A 19,552-nucleotide genomic window follows, 5' to 3' on the forward strand; every position below is an offset into this window, starting at 1 on the left:
TGGTTATGTGAGGCTATTCATAATGTGAAAATCTAACGTTACCTCAATTATTTATTCTTTGAAGTTGAATTGTGAACTTGCTGACAGCAAAAACCCTCCCCATAGGTAGAACCACATATGCACAGCTCAACACATTGTTGCCCGTCTAGCAACATACAGAACTTCCCAGTACTTAGTAGAACACTATGGAGAGGCTGTTTTGAATAAGAATATTCTATTTCCAGTCATGTTCATGGTTATAATAACATAATTTTAATCTTAGTCTAGTGATAAACTCTTTCTTTGTGTTTATTAATGTTTATTAAAATATAGTTCTGTACAAATTTGTATAATTTTATATACATTAAACATATATTTTTTTGTTTTTTTAATTTTATTCATTTATTGTTAGACAGAGGGGAAGAGAGGGAGAAAGGGAGAGAAACATCAATATATGGTTGCTTCTAGTGCACCCCATACTGGGGCACCTGGCCTGCAACCCAGGCATGTGCCCTGACTGGGAATCGAACCAGAGACCCTTTCATTCACAGGCCAACACTCAGTCCACTGAACCACACCAGCCAGTGCATGAAATGTACATACTTAATTAGAAATAATTCTAGGTTTGTAAAAATGAAAAACTCTAAATTCTCCGCCTAATCAAATTATTATTGTCATTTTAAGGTTAGTATTCATAAGAGAAGTAGGTAGGAGCCAATAGGATTATAAAACCTTTTGAATATAGTTAAGATATAATGCCATTATTTAACAATATTGTCAAATACCATCAAAGGCATAATGTCTTCTTTATTTTATTCTTTAGTCAGTCATTCAAAATCTATGTGAGGGATATATTAGTTTAATGTATAATCATCATACATAATCTTATTTTAAAAATTATAGCTACAGACTCTCTTAGAAATAAAAATACTAAAAAATGTAAACAACTGCAATATTTTATAGCAAATGTTATTTGGTTATATGCCTATTTTCATATATTCCACTGATGATCACAAATATTTATGATGATAATGATGATTTTTTAAAGATTTTATTTATTTTTTAGAGGGGAAAGGAGGGAGGAAGAGAGGGAAAGAAACACCAATCTGTGCTTGCCTCTTGTGCACCCCCTACTGGGGACCTAGCCTGAAACCTAAGCATGTGCCCTAGGCTGGGAATGAAACCCGTGACCCTTTGATTTGCAGGCCAGCACTCAACCACTGAGCCACACCAGCCAGGGCTTGATGGTGATGATTATTATCTACACTTTCCAAATACGATAGTAGGTTAAATACAAGTAAATAATAACCTAAGAAAATAAGTCATAACGTATTCATAGAATCAATATTAGCTCTTTGATACTATTGGTTAATTTAAAATATCTTTTAAAACCCCTTATGCAGTTAATTTTTATCTGTCTCTCAGTTGAGTAACCATCAAAAACAAAGGTGACCCCATTTTCAGTAAACATAAAGAACCACCATTTGAGTCAGAAATTGTGATGGTCAATTTTATGCCTCAACATCTCTAGATATTTAGGTAAATGCCAGTCAGGATGTTTCTGTGAAGGTATTTTTTAGGTGAAATTAACATTTAAATTACTATGCTTTGGGTAAAACAGATTACCCTCTATAATGTGGGTAGGTCTCATCCAATCAGTAGAAAGCCTTAAAACATAAACCAGAATGAAGTTCCCCAAGGAAGAGGAAATTCTGTTTCCACACCATCTTCAAACTGCAGCTACAATAGTAACTCTTCCCCAGGTCTCCAGCCTGCAGCCTTCTCTGCAGAATTTGGACTTCACAGCCTCTACAATCATGTGAGCTACTTCCTTATAATAAATGTATCTCTCTCATAAATATAGATACATGCATATCTATGAGAGGTAAATATATATATTACTCTCTCTACAGAGTACTCTCTCTGTACATACTCAAACATATTACTCTGTAATATATCTTCTGGAGAACATTAACTAATATAGTACTAATACATAAATTGGCATTTATTAATATTTCAAGTAGTAAATTGTATAATAAAATATTTCTTTGAAATTTTGAGTATTCCTTATACATTATGAATATTATTATGAGGGTACGGGGATGTCTGTTTCTGTTCACTTGCTGGTGACCATGAGAAGACAATAAGCACTGAGCATATTTTATCAGCCAGGTTAATTTTATTTGGAGGCTGTTTAGTCAGGTTCCTTTTCAGAATCCTGACTTCTTTTATCTGAGAGATGTTATAACCTCACTGTAAAGCAGTTGCACCAATTTACTGCACAGTCAACCCAATTTCTGCAAGTTCATTGCTGTCATACCCAGTCTCTTGCACGTGCATTGACTGAACTAACAGTATTAGAAGTTTCCTTGAATGCCCGACTTTACTGCTTTAGCAACTGAAATCTGTTATCTACTTAGAGAGTGATTTGCTTTTCTATATCTTTTAGATGTGAGTGCATTTGTGAATATATTGCAAAATTCTAGAGTTAAATATAAACTTACCAGTGTTAGGAATACATGTATATGTATTAAGTAAGTAATTCTAGGTCAATTAAGTAATTCTAAGAGCTTTTAAAAATGTTTTATTGTTGTTCAATTATAGTTGCCCCCATTTGCCCCCATTTCTAAACCTCTATAGTATTATGCATATATTTACTATTATCATTATGATTTCCCAAATGTTATTCCTTTGATAATTTATTCAATGTGCAGGGGTTGGCAAAAGTAGATCTACAGTCATAATACAAGTAAATAATTAATAATACAAGAACAAAAAGTTTTACCTCACAACTGTAAAATTACTTTGCCCAACCCTGCACACAAACTGATTAAATTGGTGTCTGGCTTTTATTATTAAAATAAAGTTTAAGAGTAATACTTGGCTGCATATCTATCCCTTTTGGTAAATGGCCTCACAGCAGAGCTAGTAACAAGAAAATGTCTTAGCCAATCTGCCATGCTTATTGTGGTGCTTTTCAACTGGATTTCTCTGGACTTTGAAATCATTTTGATTGAGGAGATAATTACAGTAATACATTTAATACCATTGTTTAAGTAATTTTAAAATAATGAGTATGCTAAAACAAACTGATAGAAATTAAATTAAAAAAGATACTTCTGAAATACTGAATTATTAGTCACTCTAAAATATATAGACATGTTTTTACATGTCTCTTCTTTATTTTCTACTATGCCAATTTTTATTTAAATTAGATAATTAATATTTATCTTTCCTCTATTACACATGTAAACATCCTTTACTTATCAGCAACTGCAATTCAGAAACATCAGTATATCAGCATGGGATTCCAGACTCATTTCAAAAATTTACATTGAAGTCAAATGCGACAGCTATAATTAAGATCTGAGTGTCTTGAAAATGCTCATATTACAAAACTCCATGTTTCAATCGTATGTGTTTGTGTTTATTCTCCTACTGCTACCTAACTACTCCCTCAGTGTCGATAGATGGTAATTAATATTTCATTGCTTTGAGTACTGACACAGAAAATATCTAGTGTCCAGGACACAGTAGTGAGTCATTGTACTAAAATCTTAGCTGCTGATTCATTACTGAAACTCTTCTTCCTCAGTTGAAAAGGAACACTTTTCAATATTTCTCTTCTGTAAAAGAAAATTACTTGTAAGATTATTTTATAAATAATTATTATAGTTAACTCATTTATACATGTTTATCATTTTTTAAAAATTTCTCACAACTAAGATTCTTTTTAATTCAAGATATTATTCTGAGTCAAGTAATGACCAAGAAATCAAGGTCAAAATCATTTTAATAATAGTTTCATGGTAACAATTCTTTATCTGAGTTCTACAAAGTATTTTTTAAAATTTTATTTGACATCATGTAGTTTTCATAGAAAAAACAATGGAGTATACTGAGTAACTTGCACTTTTCTGCTGACAATTGAAGTGATATATGGTGCTTTCCTTGAAAATTGAGTCCACAAATATTCCTGCTTGCTCCTATTGTCTAGATAGATGTTTTCTGTTTTCTTCTCAAAGATTAATTTGTTGAGGCCCTGGCTGCTGCGACTCAGTGGATTGAGTGCCGGCCTGCAAAGCCAGCACTCCACTAGTCTCACACATACTAGTCTCTTATCTTAATTCTCATGCCCAGACTATATGCATCTTCGCTATCAGCCACGGTAGCATGGCTGACTTTTGACCATCAGAATGTAAGAACGTGTGATGTATGTCACTCTTGGGCTATCTTGTAAAATCTCTTTCAAACTATTACTCTAAACTTTCTCTATATGGTCAGTCATAGGGGGTATAGAAGAAGACTCACAAAGAGTAAAAATAAATAAAATTTAAAAATGGCAGAGTTGAAGGAAAAAAACCCTCACCAGCACATTTAGGTAGAATTAGGATGACCACAAGTTTTCCTGATTTGCCTGGCACTTCCCTACTTTTAGAAGTGAAAGGCTAAAAGTGCACCCTGAAAACCTTTCCATTCCGTGCAAAGCAGGAAGCCCGGTCATTGCAGGTAGAATCCTGGCCATTGAACATGGCCTGTTGTTGAACCAGCGGTAACTGTGCTGCTGTGTTGAGACACAGGTTTTGGAGTTTTTCTAAAATAGTTAGCCTACTTGAAAAAGAGAGAATTATGTCCTTCTTTTGTTTGGCCATCTTCTTTTATTTCTTACATTAGCAATTCCTACTATTTGTTATTACTGAGTCCAGAATCTGGAAATTATTTGATGTTCCATATCTTTTACTCATACACACACACACACACACACTTAAACACTAAATTTGGTGATTCCACTCTCTATAGTCTCTAAATCTTTTCCTTTTGTCTATTTTCCCTTGCCGACATGAGTCCATGTTCTCCTATTTCCTCACTAAATTTGATAATCAAATTTAGGGGCATAATATAAGTATTCAGTGATGTTGATAAAGATTTTTCTGGAAACACTTGAAAACTTCTGATCATAGGTTTGGGATGAGGAGGACGTATTGTTTAAATTACCCCCATGACTCTGATAATAAATACGACAATTTAGATACCCTGACTTGGGCTGTTACTAAAATCACCTCCATATTAGGAATTCGGTAGTAATAATTTTGTAAAGGAAGAAATGTTCTGTTTGTCTGTGGTAAAATAATAATTTTTCTTAATTTTTTAAAAGTATTTTTTCTATAAGAATCTCTCCCAAACTCCATGAGAAAAATACTTTTGCCCCTTGATTAGGGCTTGATTGTAAGTGTTTATGATTTATAGGAGTTATATTTAAACCTTTGTTTCAATCAATATCAAAAACAATGCAACAATCACAGGTAGCTCAGTCCAAACTCTTCAGGAAATTATTAAACTTTGATAATGACCATTAAACCCCTGACATACCAGTTTTCACATAACAAATTAATTTTGTTTGGCTCATCTGAAACTTCTTAGGAAATATTATGTCTTAAGAATTTGTTTTGTTGATGTTTTCCTGTGCTGTGCAAAACTTTTTAGTTTGATGTAGTCTGATTTCTTTCTTTCTTTATTTATTTTTTAATTTTGCTTCCTTTACCTGGGGAGATACATGGGATAAAACATTGCTATTAGCAATGTCTATGATTTTGCTGCTCATGTTTTCTTCTATGATATTTTAGGTTTGGGGTATAACATTTGAGTCTTTAAACCATCTTGAGTTTATTCTTGTGTGTGGTATAAGAAGGTGCCCTAGTTTCATTTTTCTGCACATAACTGTCCAATTTTCCCAACACCATTTATTGAATAAACTGTCTTTAGCCCATTGTCTGTGCTTACTCCCTCTGTCGAATATTAATTGATAATAAAGGTGTGGATTTATTTCTGGGCTCTCTGTTCTGTTCCAATGATCTATGTGTCTGTTTTTATGCCAGTACCATGTTGTTTTGATCACTATGGCCTTGTAGTATTGTTTGACATCAGGTAACGTGATAGCTCTGACTTTGTTATTCTTTCTCAGGGTCCCTGTTGCTATGTGGGGTCTTTTGTGGTGCCATGTAAATTTTGAAATTTGTGTTCTAGCTCTGTGAAATACGTCATTAGAATCTTGATAAGAGTTGTGTTGAATCTATAGATCGCTTTGGGTAGTATGGCCATTTTAATGATGTTAATTCTTCCTATCCATGAACACAGCATTAGTTGATGAGTAAATAAAACAACCAGGGGACATTTACACAATAGAATACTACTTGTCTGTAAAAAAGAAGAAAATTGTACCCTCTGTGACAATATAGATGAACCTGGAGAACACTAAGCTAGGTGAAGTAAGCCAGTCAGAGAAAGACAAATACCAAAAGATTTTACTTACATGTGGAACTTAATAAACAAACTGAACCAATAAGCAAAATAGAGACAGACTCTTAGACAGAGAGCCGGATGGCAGCCAAGGCAGAGGAGGTTAGGGGTTGGAAGGATTGAGATTTTAAAAGGAAAAAGCACTCATGGACAACAGTGTGGTGATTGTGGGGGGTGGAGAGGAGGGTATAAAGGGACTGAATATAGTGGCAAAATTGTAATAAATTTTTAAAAGATTATGTTTATTTATTTTTAGAGAGACAGGAAAGGAGGGAGAAAGAGAGGGAGAGAAACATCAATGTGTGGTTGCCTCTTGCACACCCTACACTGGGGACCCGGTCTGCAACCCAGGCATGTGGCCTGACTGGGAATTGAACCAGTGACCCTTTGGTTCAGAGGCCAGAGCTCAATCCACTGAGCCACACCAGCCAGGGCAAAATTACAATACATTTAAAAAAATTATGAGGTTACTTCTGAGATGAAAATTATAAGTTGAGGTAAAAATGTAACGCAGACAGATGTGCCATTTTTGTTGAGGTTGTTTAAGCAGCTCTTTTATGTTCATTTCAGCACACTGAATATACAGGGTCCAGCGCAAATATCACCCCTTTTTCATCACATAAAACCTTTTATTACAAAATCATAAGCATATCATTTTGTAACAGAACAATATCACTCTCAAGCACATCATATGACATTTGAGGTGAAACGTTCAAATTGCTGTCTATCCTGTGACATTCGTGTACCCTACCAGCCACACTCCATGGCGTTACTTCTCCGGACTCTGTACTTGTCTCACTCAATGTAAAATCCATCTTTACAACATCTTACGAGGCTAGATATGGCCCGTGTCACCTCACTGACTGCGTCCTCTAATGTCTCCCTTACTTCTCTCCAGATACCATTTTCTTTGTTGGTTCTCAAAAACATCAGCATTCACCATAAGAAAGATGAAAGATGGCTGGTCTGCCGTACAAAGTTGTTAAGACACATATTGTAGACAATACAAACTAACTCCAAGCATGGAAGTTATTTTTCTCCATTTCCAAGACTGGGGATGATGCTCTGCTTTAAGTACAGACTCTGCATAATAATTTAAAATGTTGTCAAGGCTCCTCCTGTCTTTGATAGAACAGGAACACCCTATACTTCTCATATTCAGCCTTATTCAAATACTCTTTCTGGACTCTGCCTCTAAACTCCTGAGAAAAATCACCTAATTATCCCAGTTTGGAGCAATCGATCTTTCTTTCTTTCTTCTTTGTTTTTTTAATTAATTACAGCCAAGAGGCTTGATGATACAGCAGGGACATAGAAAACCTTATGTATAAGGTAAGTGTTTCTAAGAGAAATATAACTAGTAGGTCTCTTCTACAGAGAGAATATGATAGGGTTTACTGACTGCCCATCCTAATATTTATACATTGTCTTTTGAAGGAGCTTAGAAGTATTTGGATCTTCATGGAATTGCAAAGTTATGTCAAACACACTAACATTTCTAGGAAATAACAGAAAATCTGTCATGCAATAATTCTTAGGAGCATTTTGATTATTCATTTACCCTTTATTTTGTGCTGCTATTTTTCAGTTTCATTTACTTATTTTTACTTATTTATTTTTTGATTTTTGTCTGCAATATAACAGTAAAAATTTTCCAACACAATTAGATCAAAATTAAAATGTATTGAGAATAATGTGTTAACAATGTATGATAATGTGACAGATTTACAGTGTTAAAGTACATGCAAAATACATAACATGCTGCTGTCATCCACTTCCTTCTTGAGATCTTAAAGAATCAGAGGAAAGGAGAGAGTCACTGTTTGTAATCTAGCAATCACACATGTAAGAGCAATTACATGATACACCTACCAATGTGTTAGCAATCCCAGACTTTTCTATAACTTCTTATGTACTAAAAGTGATTCTGTATTTGGCCCCTTGCTCCAGGACATTGTAGGATTGAATGAGAAAAAATTATTTGGAAAATTATTTCATGTCCATGGGTCGCGTATATAAGTTCTTTGGCTTCTCCATGTCTCCTACTATCCTTAACCTCCCCCTGTCTATTTTGTACCTACCATTTATGCTTCTTATTCCCTGTACCTTTTCCACCATTTCCCCCATCCCCCTCCCCACTGATAACCCTCTATGTGATCTCCGTTTCTGTGATTCTATTCCTGTTCTGGTGGTTTGCATAGCTTATTTTTGTTTTTGTTTTTCTTTAGACTCTGGTGTTGATAGTTGTTTGTTGTCATTTTACTGTTCATAGTTTTGCTCATCTGTTTCTTAGGTAAGTCCCTTTAACATTTTGGGACAACTGTAATAGCATAATCAAAAATATATATTAAACATAAAGTCAGAGAGAGCAAAGACTATTATTTGGAAAATTATAAGGATTTAAGCTAACTTAATTTGATTCACTATACTGAGGGTAGAACACTACTACAAGATTAAAAGGCATAAAGCACCCAGAAGCCTGTTGCTAGTCACGCTAGATACAGCCAGCCCGGGGAGGGTACCTGGGAGGTGGGCTAGGAGACTTTGAGGGAGAAAAAGAACAAGGACAACAGAACAGTTACCTGCTCCTGTAAAGAGTTAGGGTTGATCATTTACTAAAGAGTGTTCAGAAAAATTTCCCATGTGTTATTTCAAAGCTTTCACTCTGTGTGATAGCTGAGATAATAACATACTAAGACTGCTCTCAGAATAGTTTATTTTTACTTGTTTTTAATGTGTCTTGGTAATTTCATAGACTGTGAATGCCATCATGATGCTGCTGAACTCTACACACCAACCTACAGTGTTCCAAATCTAAACATTCCACAAAATTATTAATTATGTACAATAAATCAGAGGGATCAATATCAAATAATTTATTTTTGACAACCACAGAGCATAGATTTGAGGCCAAGTTATATCTAATAGAATGTATAATTAATTACTTCCTTGGAGTAGAAAATTATTCAGTGTTATCAAAAATAATCAGATACTCTGTAAATTTGCATATTTCTAAGTATGGTTAACATCCCATTTTCTAATTTCTTTTTTACCCAAAGTTGAATGGCCTTCTCCATAGTGAACATGGTTTCCCCTTAGACCATTCAACAATTTAATAAGAAGTAGATTACTTATACATTTTAAAACAATCCTCCCTAAAACTTAAGAGAGAGTTGATTACTACCAAAGAGGAATGATAGGTAGGCAACTTCAGTATTGTACACATGTCTCTCTTGGCTCTCTCTCTCATACCTAACAAGGAGGAACATAAAGTCTTAGAAAAAATTACATTTAATAAATAACAAATGTTTTGACAAGTCTGATATGGAATCGTCCAAACTAAAATCTAAGCCCCATTCTGATAATGTCAGAGTGTATGTGGCTGCAATTAACACACTATAATCAATATGGTTTTGATTAGAACTATTGTAAGACTTAGTGGATTTAAACATCAGTTTATTTTGCTCATGACTTTACAATTTAGATTGTACTTCTGCTGGGCTTACCTGACAGCGCTCATGTCACTGCAGTTACCTGACAAATCACCTGAGCTTGCACGGGCCCACATGGCCTCCTTTCCTTATAGACAGTGAGCTGGGACTGTCGGCTGAGGTATCTTGGTTCTTGTGGTCTCACATCAGCTCACTTGCTTCTCTTGAGAACCCCTTAGGGAAGTTTTTATCTTATTTTTGAACTTCATAAGAGTATAATATAGTGCCTATTATTTTCTCTCTGTCTTCTTCTGAAGAACAGTCGTACGTTCCAGATTCATGCAGGGTGTCACATGGAGCTGCACATCACTGATTTAATGGCTGCATTACATTTAAGTTTACAAATACGACACCTTTTCTTTATTCATTCTATTGCTGCGAGACATTTCAGTTTCTAGCTTAGATTTATTTTAGCTTATTATATGCATGTATATAAATTTGCAGGTTCCAGCACACATTTACGTGTGTGTGTGTGTATATATGTATATATATATATATATATATATATATATATATATATATATATATATATATATATATTCAAATTATATTTATAATCTCAGAGAAGAATTATTTCTGGATCATAGGATATGTGTTCAAATTTAAAGATAAAGGGGAATAAACATTTTAACAGTATGTGCTTAATTTTAGTAAGTGTTCCATAGTTACTTAATGAGTGTGAATTTTATCATTTTGTAATTCTGTCATTTAACAATTCTGCTAAAATTATAGTTTCATTTTAAATTCTATGTTTAAATTTAATTATTTATGAATAATAAAGATTTATTTTCCTTAATTAATTTTTCTTCTTAAATATACAAAGATTTTTGGTTCAATTATGGTTAAGAGTGGTGAGAACAACTAAACATTTTTACATAAAATGAATATATTTGCCACTCAAGCACCACAAAGTATGTATTTTTGCTTCCTCTATATGAAATCCTCATCTCAATTCTATCTGCATATATTATACATTTTCTTTATGCCTATTAAGTTTAATTAGTCCATTTTTACTGGAACTTATTATTTTTCTATATTAAGCTTTTTAATGAGTTTTGGAGTAATGTTTTGAGGGCTATTTTTATTATATGTTAATATTATGTTCATTATTTAAGAAATAATATGGAAGACTTTTTTGAAATCCAATGCCTCAATATTCAGTTAATATTTTAGATATTTAAATCATCATTTAAGAAGTGTCTTTGTCCATTTGAACTGCCCTAGAAGACTATGATAGACTGAATATTTAAACAATAGAACTTTATTTTCTCATAGTTTGGAGCCTACAAATCTGAGGTTGGGTCAGGCAAGCCAGATCTCTTCCTGGCTTGTGAAACGGGGACTCCTGCCTCCTCACATGTGAGAGGAAGGGAGAGAGAGGGAGGATAGAAATAGAGATGATAGGTAGATCTGGTGACTCATTTCATAAGGGAGCTAACTCCATCGTGTAGGACCCATGGTTATGACATCATCTAAGCATCCTTATCGCCCAAAAGCTCTGTTTCCAAATACCGTCACACTGGGTTAGGGCTTCAAAATATAAATTCGAGGACATGAAATTTAGTCCATGGTAAGAAATATGTTCCTCCCTTGTTGTGTATTTCCTCATTCTTTTCCTCCATCCCTTTCTGTGTCTCTTTCTCTTTCTTCTTCCTTCCTACCTTCCTTTATTTTTTAATATTGAAAAGTCTTTGAAAAATCATCATTGTATAGTACCCTAATTTTACATTAGTAATCAATTCATGATGATCTTTGAATGATTTATATCTTTTTGGCACTTTCAAGTTGTCAGACCTTTTCTTTAAACCTGGAACTAGTTCTTTTGGTGACGATAAAACAAGGGAAATCTATATGATCCAAATAATCTAGAGACTTTGTAGCAATAGCAGCTGTCTTACACAATAAAATTGCCATCAAAATCTAGTAGAATATATATATGTATATGTAATCACCTTTTAATAAAATGTTCACACATGTTTTAGTTAAATTGACTTTTAATTATGCATATAGTTGTATACTATTTTAATGCTATATAAAAAGCTGCAATCTTGAGACATTGAACTATGAATTATGCCTTTTAACTTTACAACATAGTAATGTATTGTCATCCTTTGTATATTGGCATAGACACACTGTTGCTGTAGCTTTATTTCTGAATAGATAAGAGAATGTTAGTAAAGCTTTCTTGTCACTTTATCTTTAATATGGAGTACCTGGGTCTAAGACATATTTGTTCTATACTGTGGCTGATATAGTTGCTCTAGAAATTACCAAATATGTTGTTATTTTGCTAAAACTGTCACAAATCAGCCCTGGACAGTGTTTCTGGGTTGTTTGAAAGTCATCCCGCAAAGCGAAGGGTCACTGGTTCGGGTCACTGGCCCGGGTCCCTCTCAGAGCACAAGCATGAGTTGGGGGCCCAGTCCCAGGACCGAGGGCGTGCCAGAGGCAACCAGACAGTGTTTCCCTCACATATCGATCTCTGTCTCCCTCTCTTTCTCCTCCCTTCCCCTGTCTCTAAAACTAAATAAGTAAAATATTTTAAAATATGCTATAAATCAGTTGGATAATGAGGACTTTACCACTTCCCAGACGCTTCAGACTTATCCATTAAAGACAAAAACTTAAGGGACTATTCTGGCTCTACTTTCTAAAGCATCATTTAGTTACTTATACACGAGGGAGGAATTTTGGCCAATCTGAGTTGTCGTCATTTAAGAACTTGCATTAGGTTACATTTCACCAGTGAATGAGGATTTTGTAACTTACAATATCAACTCTGTGGGCACCGTCTTTGTTTCTGTTTTCCTGTTCATTCCCATGTGTTAAAACTTACCCAATTAAGATTTGTGTCTTTTGGTCAGACTAAGGCAGAAGCTTTTCTTTTCCATTCTTTCCCCTGCAGCTGGGTGGATAAATTAAGAATTGAAAGGAGCAGAATGAAAAGTCAGCTTTGAGATTTCCAGACCTAAAATGAATTCTTTAATACACCTCTTTCTCAGACAGTCTTACAGTTCTGGTCAGTTTTTGTCTTGTTTGTAAAGTATAAATTAATTTCTCATTTACATATTACTCTTCATGTGCTTTATTTTTTTTTACTAGAGTTAAGGAGATAAATCCTTCTCTTTTTTTTTTGTTTTGTTTTTAAATACTTTTGGTTTTCATTGTTGTTCAAGTATGGTTTTCTGCCCTTTTCCCCCACCCCCCCATCACCCCAACCATCCCCACCTCCCACCCCTGTTTCCACCCCTCCCCTGGTTAATGTCCATGTATCCTTTATAGTTATTCCTGTAAACCCTTCTCCCTTTCCCCCCATTATCCCCTCCCCTCTCCCTTGTGGTTACTGTCAGTTTGTTCCCAATTTCAATGTCTTTGGCTATATTTTGCTCACTTGTTTGTTTTGTTGATTGGGTTCCAGTTAAAGGTAAGATCATATGGTATTTGTCTTTCAATGTCAGGCTTATTTCACTTAGCATGATGATCTCCAGTTCAATCCATGCTGTGGCAAAAGGTAGGAGCTCCTTCTTTCTTTCTGCTGCATAGAATTCCATTGTGTAAATGTACCATAGTGTTTTGATCCATTCATTTACTGATGGGCAGTTAGGTTGCTTCCAGCACTTAGCTATTGTAAATTGTGCTACTATGAACATTGGGGTGCATAGGTTCTTTTGAATTGGTGTTTCAGGGTTCTTAGGATATAATTCCCACAGTGGAATTGCCGGGTCAAAAGGCAGTTCCATTTTTAGTTTTCTGAGGAAATGCCATACTGTTTTCCACAGTGGTTGCACCAGTCTGCAATCCCACCAATGGTGTACTAGGGTTCCCTTTTATCTACATCCTCTCCAACACTTGTTGGTTTTTGCTTTGTTTATGATGGCCATTCTCACCATTATGAAGTGGTATCTCACTGTGGTTTTAATTTGCATCTTTTTGATGGCTAGTGATGCTGAGTATCTTTTCATGTCTCTGGACCCTCTGTATGTCCTCCTTGGAGAGGTGTCTTGTCAAGTCCTTTGCCCATTTTTTAATTGGGTTGCTTGTCTTCTTAGAGTGGAGTTGTGTGAGTTCTTTATATATTTTGGAGGTCCAACCTTTGTCTGAGGTATTATCATTGGCAAATACGTTTTCCCATATAGTTGGTTCTCTTTTCATTTTAATGCTGTTTTCTTTACCTGTGCAAAAGCTTTTTATTTTGATGAGATCCTATTTGTTTATTCTTTCCTTTATGTCCCTTGCTTTAGGGGACATATCGGTGAAAATATTGCTGTGTGAAATATCTGAGATTTTCCTGTCTATGTTCTCCTCTAGGACTTTTATGGTGTCACGACTTACATTTAAGTCTTTTTTCCACTTTGAACTTATTTTTGTGTATTGTGTAAGTTGGTGGTGAGATAAATCCTTATTTGCATTAATCCTGAAATGCCTTAAGATATCTTAAAGGACCAAAATGTAAATTATAATAAAAATAAAATATTTATTATAGTAGTATATATATCATAATAAATATTAAATGCCTTCTTAGACTATACCAAAGATAATCATAAGCACACAGAAAAATTTAGATAAAAAGTTACCTAGCTATATGACCATGATTAAGAATATTAGAACAAGACAATGAACATTAAATTTATGTAAAACTTCTGTATTTTTAATCTAATTAAATCATGGAAACTTGTTTTATGTAATATTAGGAGAAAAAATCTAAATAAAGGGTCTGGCTGGTGTGGCTTAGTAGATTGAGCACTGGCCTACGAACCAAAGGGTCGCCAGTTCGATTCCATCAGGGTACATGCATTGTAGGTCAGGTCCCCAGTAGGGGGCATGTGAGAGGAAACCACACATTGATGTTTCTCTCCCTCTCTTTCTCTGTCCCTTCTCCTCTCTAAAATAAATAAAATCTTTAAATTAAAATCTAAATAAAGTATTATTTGTTAATACAATAGCATGAAAACAAGCTTACAGTCACAAAAAGAGCAGAATTAAGAAGTAAAAATATACAAATACTGGGGTTTATTTTGTTAGTGAATCATAATGTAACTGAACAAAAAATGGAAGTCCAGCTGCCTGTTTCCATAGAAGCCAACCTGGTGAGGCAGATGCTGGTGAAAAAGGAAAGACGTTTTATTCAGGTGTTATGCAGTCTGGGAGAATGGCTGACTCCTGTCTCAAAGCCCAGCTCCTCTTTCTGCCTTGAAAAAAGTCCAGCCGTCCTCAGCAAGGCCAAAACAAAAGCCCATGTCCAGGGTTCCTGCTCCAGTTTAGAGTGTAGTGCTTTGGAGCCTGCAGGTAGCTGCTAAGTGGTTTTAGTCGCCATCCGTGCAGCTTAGCTTGCTGCCAGCTGCCGTTCATTTCAGGCTCCCTTGTGAGGCCTGCATGTGGAGCACACATGGCCATGGGCCAGCCATACAGCTGCCAGGGCCACTTGGTGCCATGCTCCCCGGCAAGAGAGCATTCGAACACATCAGTGAGTGCCTCACCAGGTGGGCAAGAGAGGCTCCCTCCTGGAGGCCAGGGGTCACATGGCTGCTCAGACCACATGGCCCATAGAGAGAACAGATGAGTGAGAGTGCAGGACACACTCAGAAGAGAGTGAAAGCTTCTTTGTTCCCCTGAGATTGCATTAGCCAGGTTGTGGGACAGACCATGTGCTTTCTGAAAATGACCAATCAACTTCTGAGAGTTTCACATGCTTCAAGTGGGTCCATAGCCCAACCAATCCCTTCTTTCCCCAGGCCCCACTGACAGGCCTCTTTGGTCGAGATCCCGGGTGAGCCATCTTGACTTCTGTGCTACACAGGCCTGTTTTCCCCTGGTCCAACCCCCCCCATCTGGTACTGGGCAGGGGAGGGCTATTTTTTCTATACAATTATCTTGGTAGCTTTTTCTGAACTAAGTTTAAGAACCTCTCCCTGTCTCTGTCTTGGCTAGTGGGGGAGACTACCCAGCATTCCAACTGACTGTCTTATGGTAACAATTTATTTTTGTTTCCTTTACTTTCTAAATTTTCTTAAAAGCTTAAACTGCTATTCTAATGAACACATACAAAAATCAATATAAGGAAAAATCAAATCATAAAGGGCATTTTATTAGAACTTAATGTATCTCTCAGTATTTCTCATTTTCAGTGTCTTCTGTATTTTAATCCCTCTTTCAATCTGTTTCACCTCATTATAATATAATTTCTTTCATATCTGTACTTCACAGGAATGACAAATAAAAAGACTAATTTATGAGTCTATGTATATATATACATATATATTTATTTATATTTACATTGATATTTGATATTTTGATAGCAGGTCCTTTCAGTCTTATTTTAAATTATTTTTTCAATATGATACTTTTCTAGTGACTTTAAGTAATACCTGTTAAGGACAAAATAGGGTTAAACCCAACTTGAAAACATTTCACAGTTTTAAAGGCATTTCATGTATTCTTTATTGAAATTGCCATTATAATTTGCATTAACTGACATTTCGAATACAATATACAAATATTTGTGTTCTTAAAGTTTCACCATGCATTTGGCACACTTAAATTTTGTTAAATGTCTCTCTATTCAATTTTGGAGCTCCCTAAGACAATCCAGAGCAAATTTACCAATACTCATATATTTGTGTTCATTTTATTCTCTTGACCTTTATGGATAAGTGTGGGCTTAAGAAATTATTATCAACTGTGTGCAATTTCTGGGCCAAAGTTAAAGACAAAAGTTTATGTTATTACTAAGAATGAATTTATCTAATCATGTATACATGATTTGTGTGATAGCCATTGACTAAATAACAATAATCATAATGCACTTTATTTCATATTCCTCCAAATAAGATTTTGTCCCCAATTATTTGCTAATTTTTTCAACTTCTCCTGTGTGTATTGACAACTGTTGTATGTTCCTTGCCTTCCTGTTTTGTCATCAAGTTTAAATAAAATACAATGAATGCAATGAGCTAGTTTAAACAGCATAAGATTTCATGTACTAGTCTTAAACAATGCTCTGCCGAAGGAACCAAAAATAATAATTTTTTTCTATCCCCTTTATAAAATCTGAACTGAAGTGAAGAATTAGGTATGCTGATCTGAGAACAGAAACCAAGGATCTATGGCAAAGCCATACTGGAGTGGACTCTCCTTGCTCCGTTATTCAGAGTGGGTTGATTTGTCTCCAACACCTTCCCAGGTTTCAAAATTCTCACGTAACATTCCTTCATGTTAGAAACACTGAGTATCAGTATATTATCTGGTTAGTCGTGGATGAGTTTTTATTTACACAGATCTCAAGGATCAGATTGTGGGAGTGGACTTTTTCATACTGCCTCCTTCATATAGAATCTTTAATATCCACAGAGCACGGGCCACGAGCAGTGTTTTGTTTCTTCTTTGTTCTCGTGATTTCCTCTTGGAGTCCATAAATAATCACAAAGTTTTCTATAACATCAATTCTCATGCATGGTATACTATGGATATACAAGGAGAAAATAAGAATATTTCCTAGCTTCTTATGATGAAGTTTTTATTTGAGTTACCCAGAAGATGAATGCCATTGAATATTTGTAGGGTTCCTTATTTTTTCTCTGTCAGTGAGACAAAATTTCCATGCCATTCTCAAAGGAACAAATAATGCTTGATAATCACTTTTGTATGTATCTCTTACAACTCAAACTATTGACTAAAAATAATACTAATGAAATAACACCATGCATTGTGCTATTTTTTATTTAAAATGTATTTATTTCTCAAAAGAACTCAGTGAGGTTGTTACCACTATTGTTCCTGTTTTACATATGAGGGAACTGCAGTACAGAGAGGGTTAGACACTTGCAGAAGGTCACACAGTACAGTATGGTAGATGACCATTGCACAGCCTCTGAGTACTGCAAATGCCCAGATATATGCAATCTGCATGTCACACATATTCTCTCTTGAGTTTGACCAAGGAGATGGTGTCAGAAGACAGAAGACAACTTCTCTCTCTCTCTGTCTCCTGTCTTGGTGGCAATAATAATTATAATGTTAAATTCCTGGGGCGGTACACACAGTGACACAAACTTAGTCTCCAGTCCTTATTTCTTAGTCATGACCAGTTTTGCATCAGGAACCCTGTTGTTGTCCTTGGAAACCAGCTACTGAGCTAGGTCCTCCAACTGTCTTGAAGGTTTTGTAAGTTTCCTAAAATCCTTTAACAAATGTAATAAAATGCTTAATCATCTGAATTATCAGCCAGAGTTTTATTTACTACTTTCAACTAGGAATATTAGCTAAACATAACTCATAATTTTCAAGGCAATCACCTCAGAAGTAAGAAAGAGCTTTATATTCACGGAGAGTTACACACTTTCCTTCAATTTCTTGTTCTAAATTGTGACTCTTCATTTGTAGCAGGATATAAAATAAATCACACATACTTTTCATATCCAACTTCTTACTACCAGGAACTGAGCTCTCCTTGTTGGAGGGGCCGATTACAACAAGAAGCCAAAATTAAAGCAACAGTCCAGCCTATAATTTCTCAATGCAATAGTATAAACAAGAGGCTACACTAACAAAAAAAATGTTGCCTGCCATCATTTTTCATTTTTTACAACAAATAGTCACCCAACAATGGTAGGTGCATCACCACAGATAGGGGGAGTTGTCTAAGTGTCAAGGGGTCTCTGAACAAAAAGCCACTGTCATTTGATTGACCACAGGAGCCAGGACAAGGGTGAGGCGAAAGTCTAAGAGATGACAAGTGGCAAGGCAGAACACAGAAAAGGGACTGCAAGCTCCTCCTCCTCCTCTGTAAGGAGGTCTTGACAGAAGTGCTGGGGGGTCACTCTGCTGAGGGGCCCTGGCAAAGGGTTTGGAGAGCAGATGTGCCTGTTAGAATGCTGGTCAGGGTGGGGCCTCCTTCTTTCCCTACAATGCCCTTCAGAGATGAGGGCCCACTGGCTAGGAATTATGTCTGATACTGGGAGAGCTTTCTCTTGTGAGGCTCTGCCGGGAAAGCTTTTGTAGTTGTCTATGGTTGGGCCTAACAGATAGATATCTTTTTTTGTTCAGAAGCTGGCTCTTCTCATCACCAGCAGTAGTGTATTGGACTGCTGTGACAAAGTACCACAGACTGAACAACTTCAACAGAAATTATTTTTTCTCATAATTCTGGAGGGTAGAAGTTTGAGATCGAGGTGTTAGCAGGGTTGGTTCCATCCACAGCCTTCCTCATTGGCTTGTAGATGGTATTAATGAGGTTCAGAACACACTGCCCCAAAATATAAAACATTGACTTGCTGACCATTAGAAGCTTCAGGAAATTGAAGAGCAGAAATGTCACTCTGACCTTTCAACACTTTTCCCTGAAACAGGTCACAAAAACTTCAGGTGAAAGATGCTCTCCTTATACCTGGAGAAAAGAGGAGGTCATATCTCTGAGACAATGGAATGCTGAGAAGAATCCAAATACACCAGCTCTGCTAAGTTTCACCAGTTTATTGCACTTACCTCATGCTCTTTCAGGTTTATCTTCCTCCAGGACTATTCACTTATTGAGAAGCTTAACAAAAACGCTCAGGTCTGTTTCTTCAGGTACTCATTTCCTTATGGAGGCTCTGGTGTCATGTAAAACTTCTATTAAATAAATTTGTATTTTTTCCTCTTAATCCGTCTCTGTCAGTTTAATTTTCAGACCCAGCCAGGGACCCTCAGAAGGTCAAGGAATACTTTTTTCTTCCCTACAGAGTTTTAGTCTGTTTGAATTGCTATAGTAAAATTCCATAGACTAAGCAGCTTATAAACAATGGAAATTT

Source organism: Desmodus rotundus, chromosome 1, assembly GCF_022682495.2.
Source record: "Desmodus rotundus isolate HL8 chromosome 1, HLdesRot8A.1, whole genome shotgun sequence".
NCBI classification, from domain to species: Eukaryota; Metazoa; Chordata; class Mammalia; order Chiroptera; family Phyllostomidae; genus Desmodus; species Desmodus rotundus.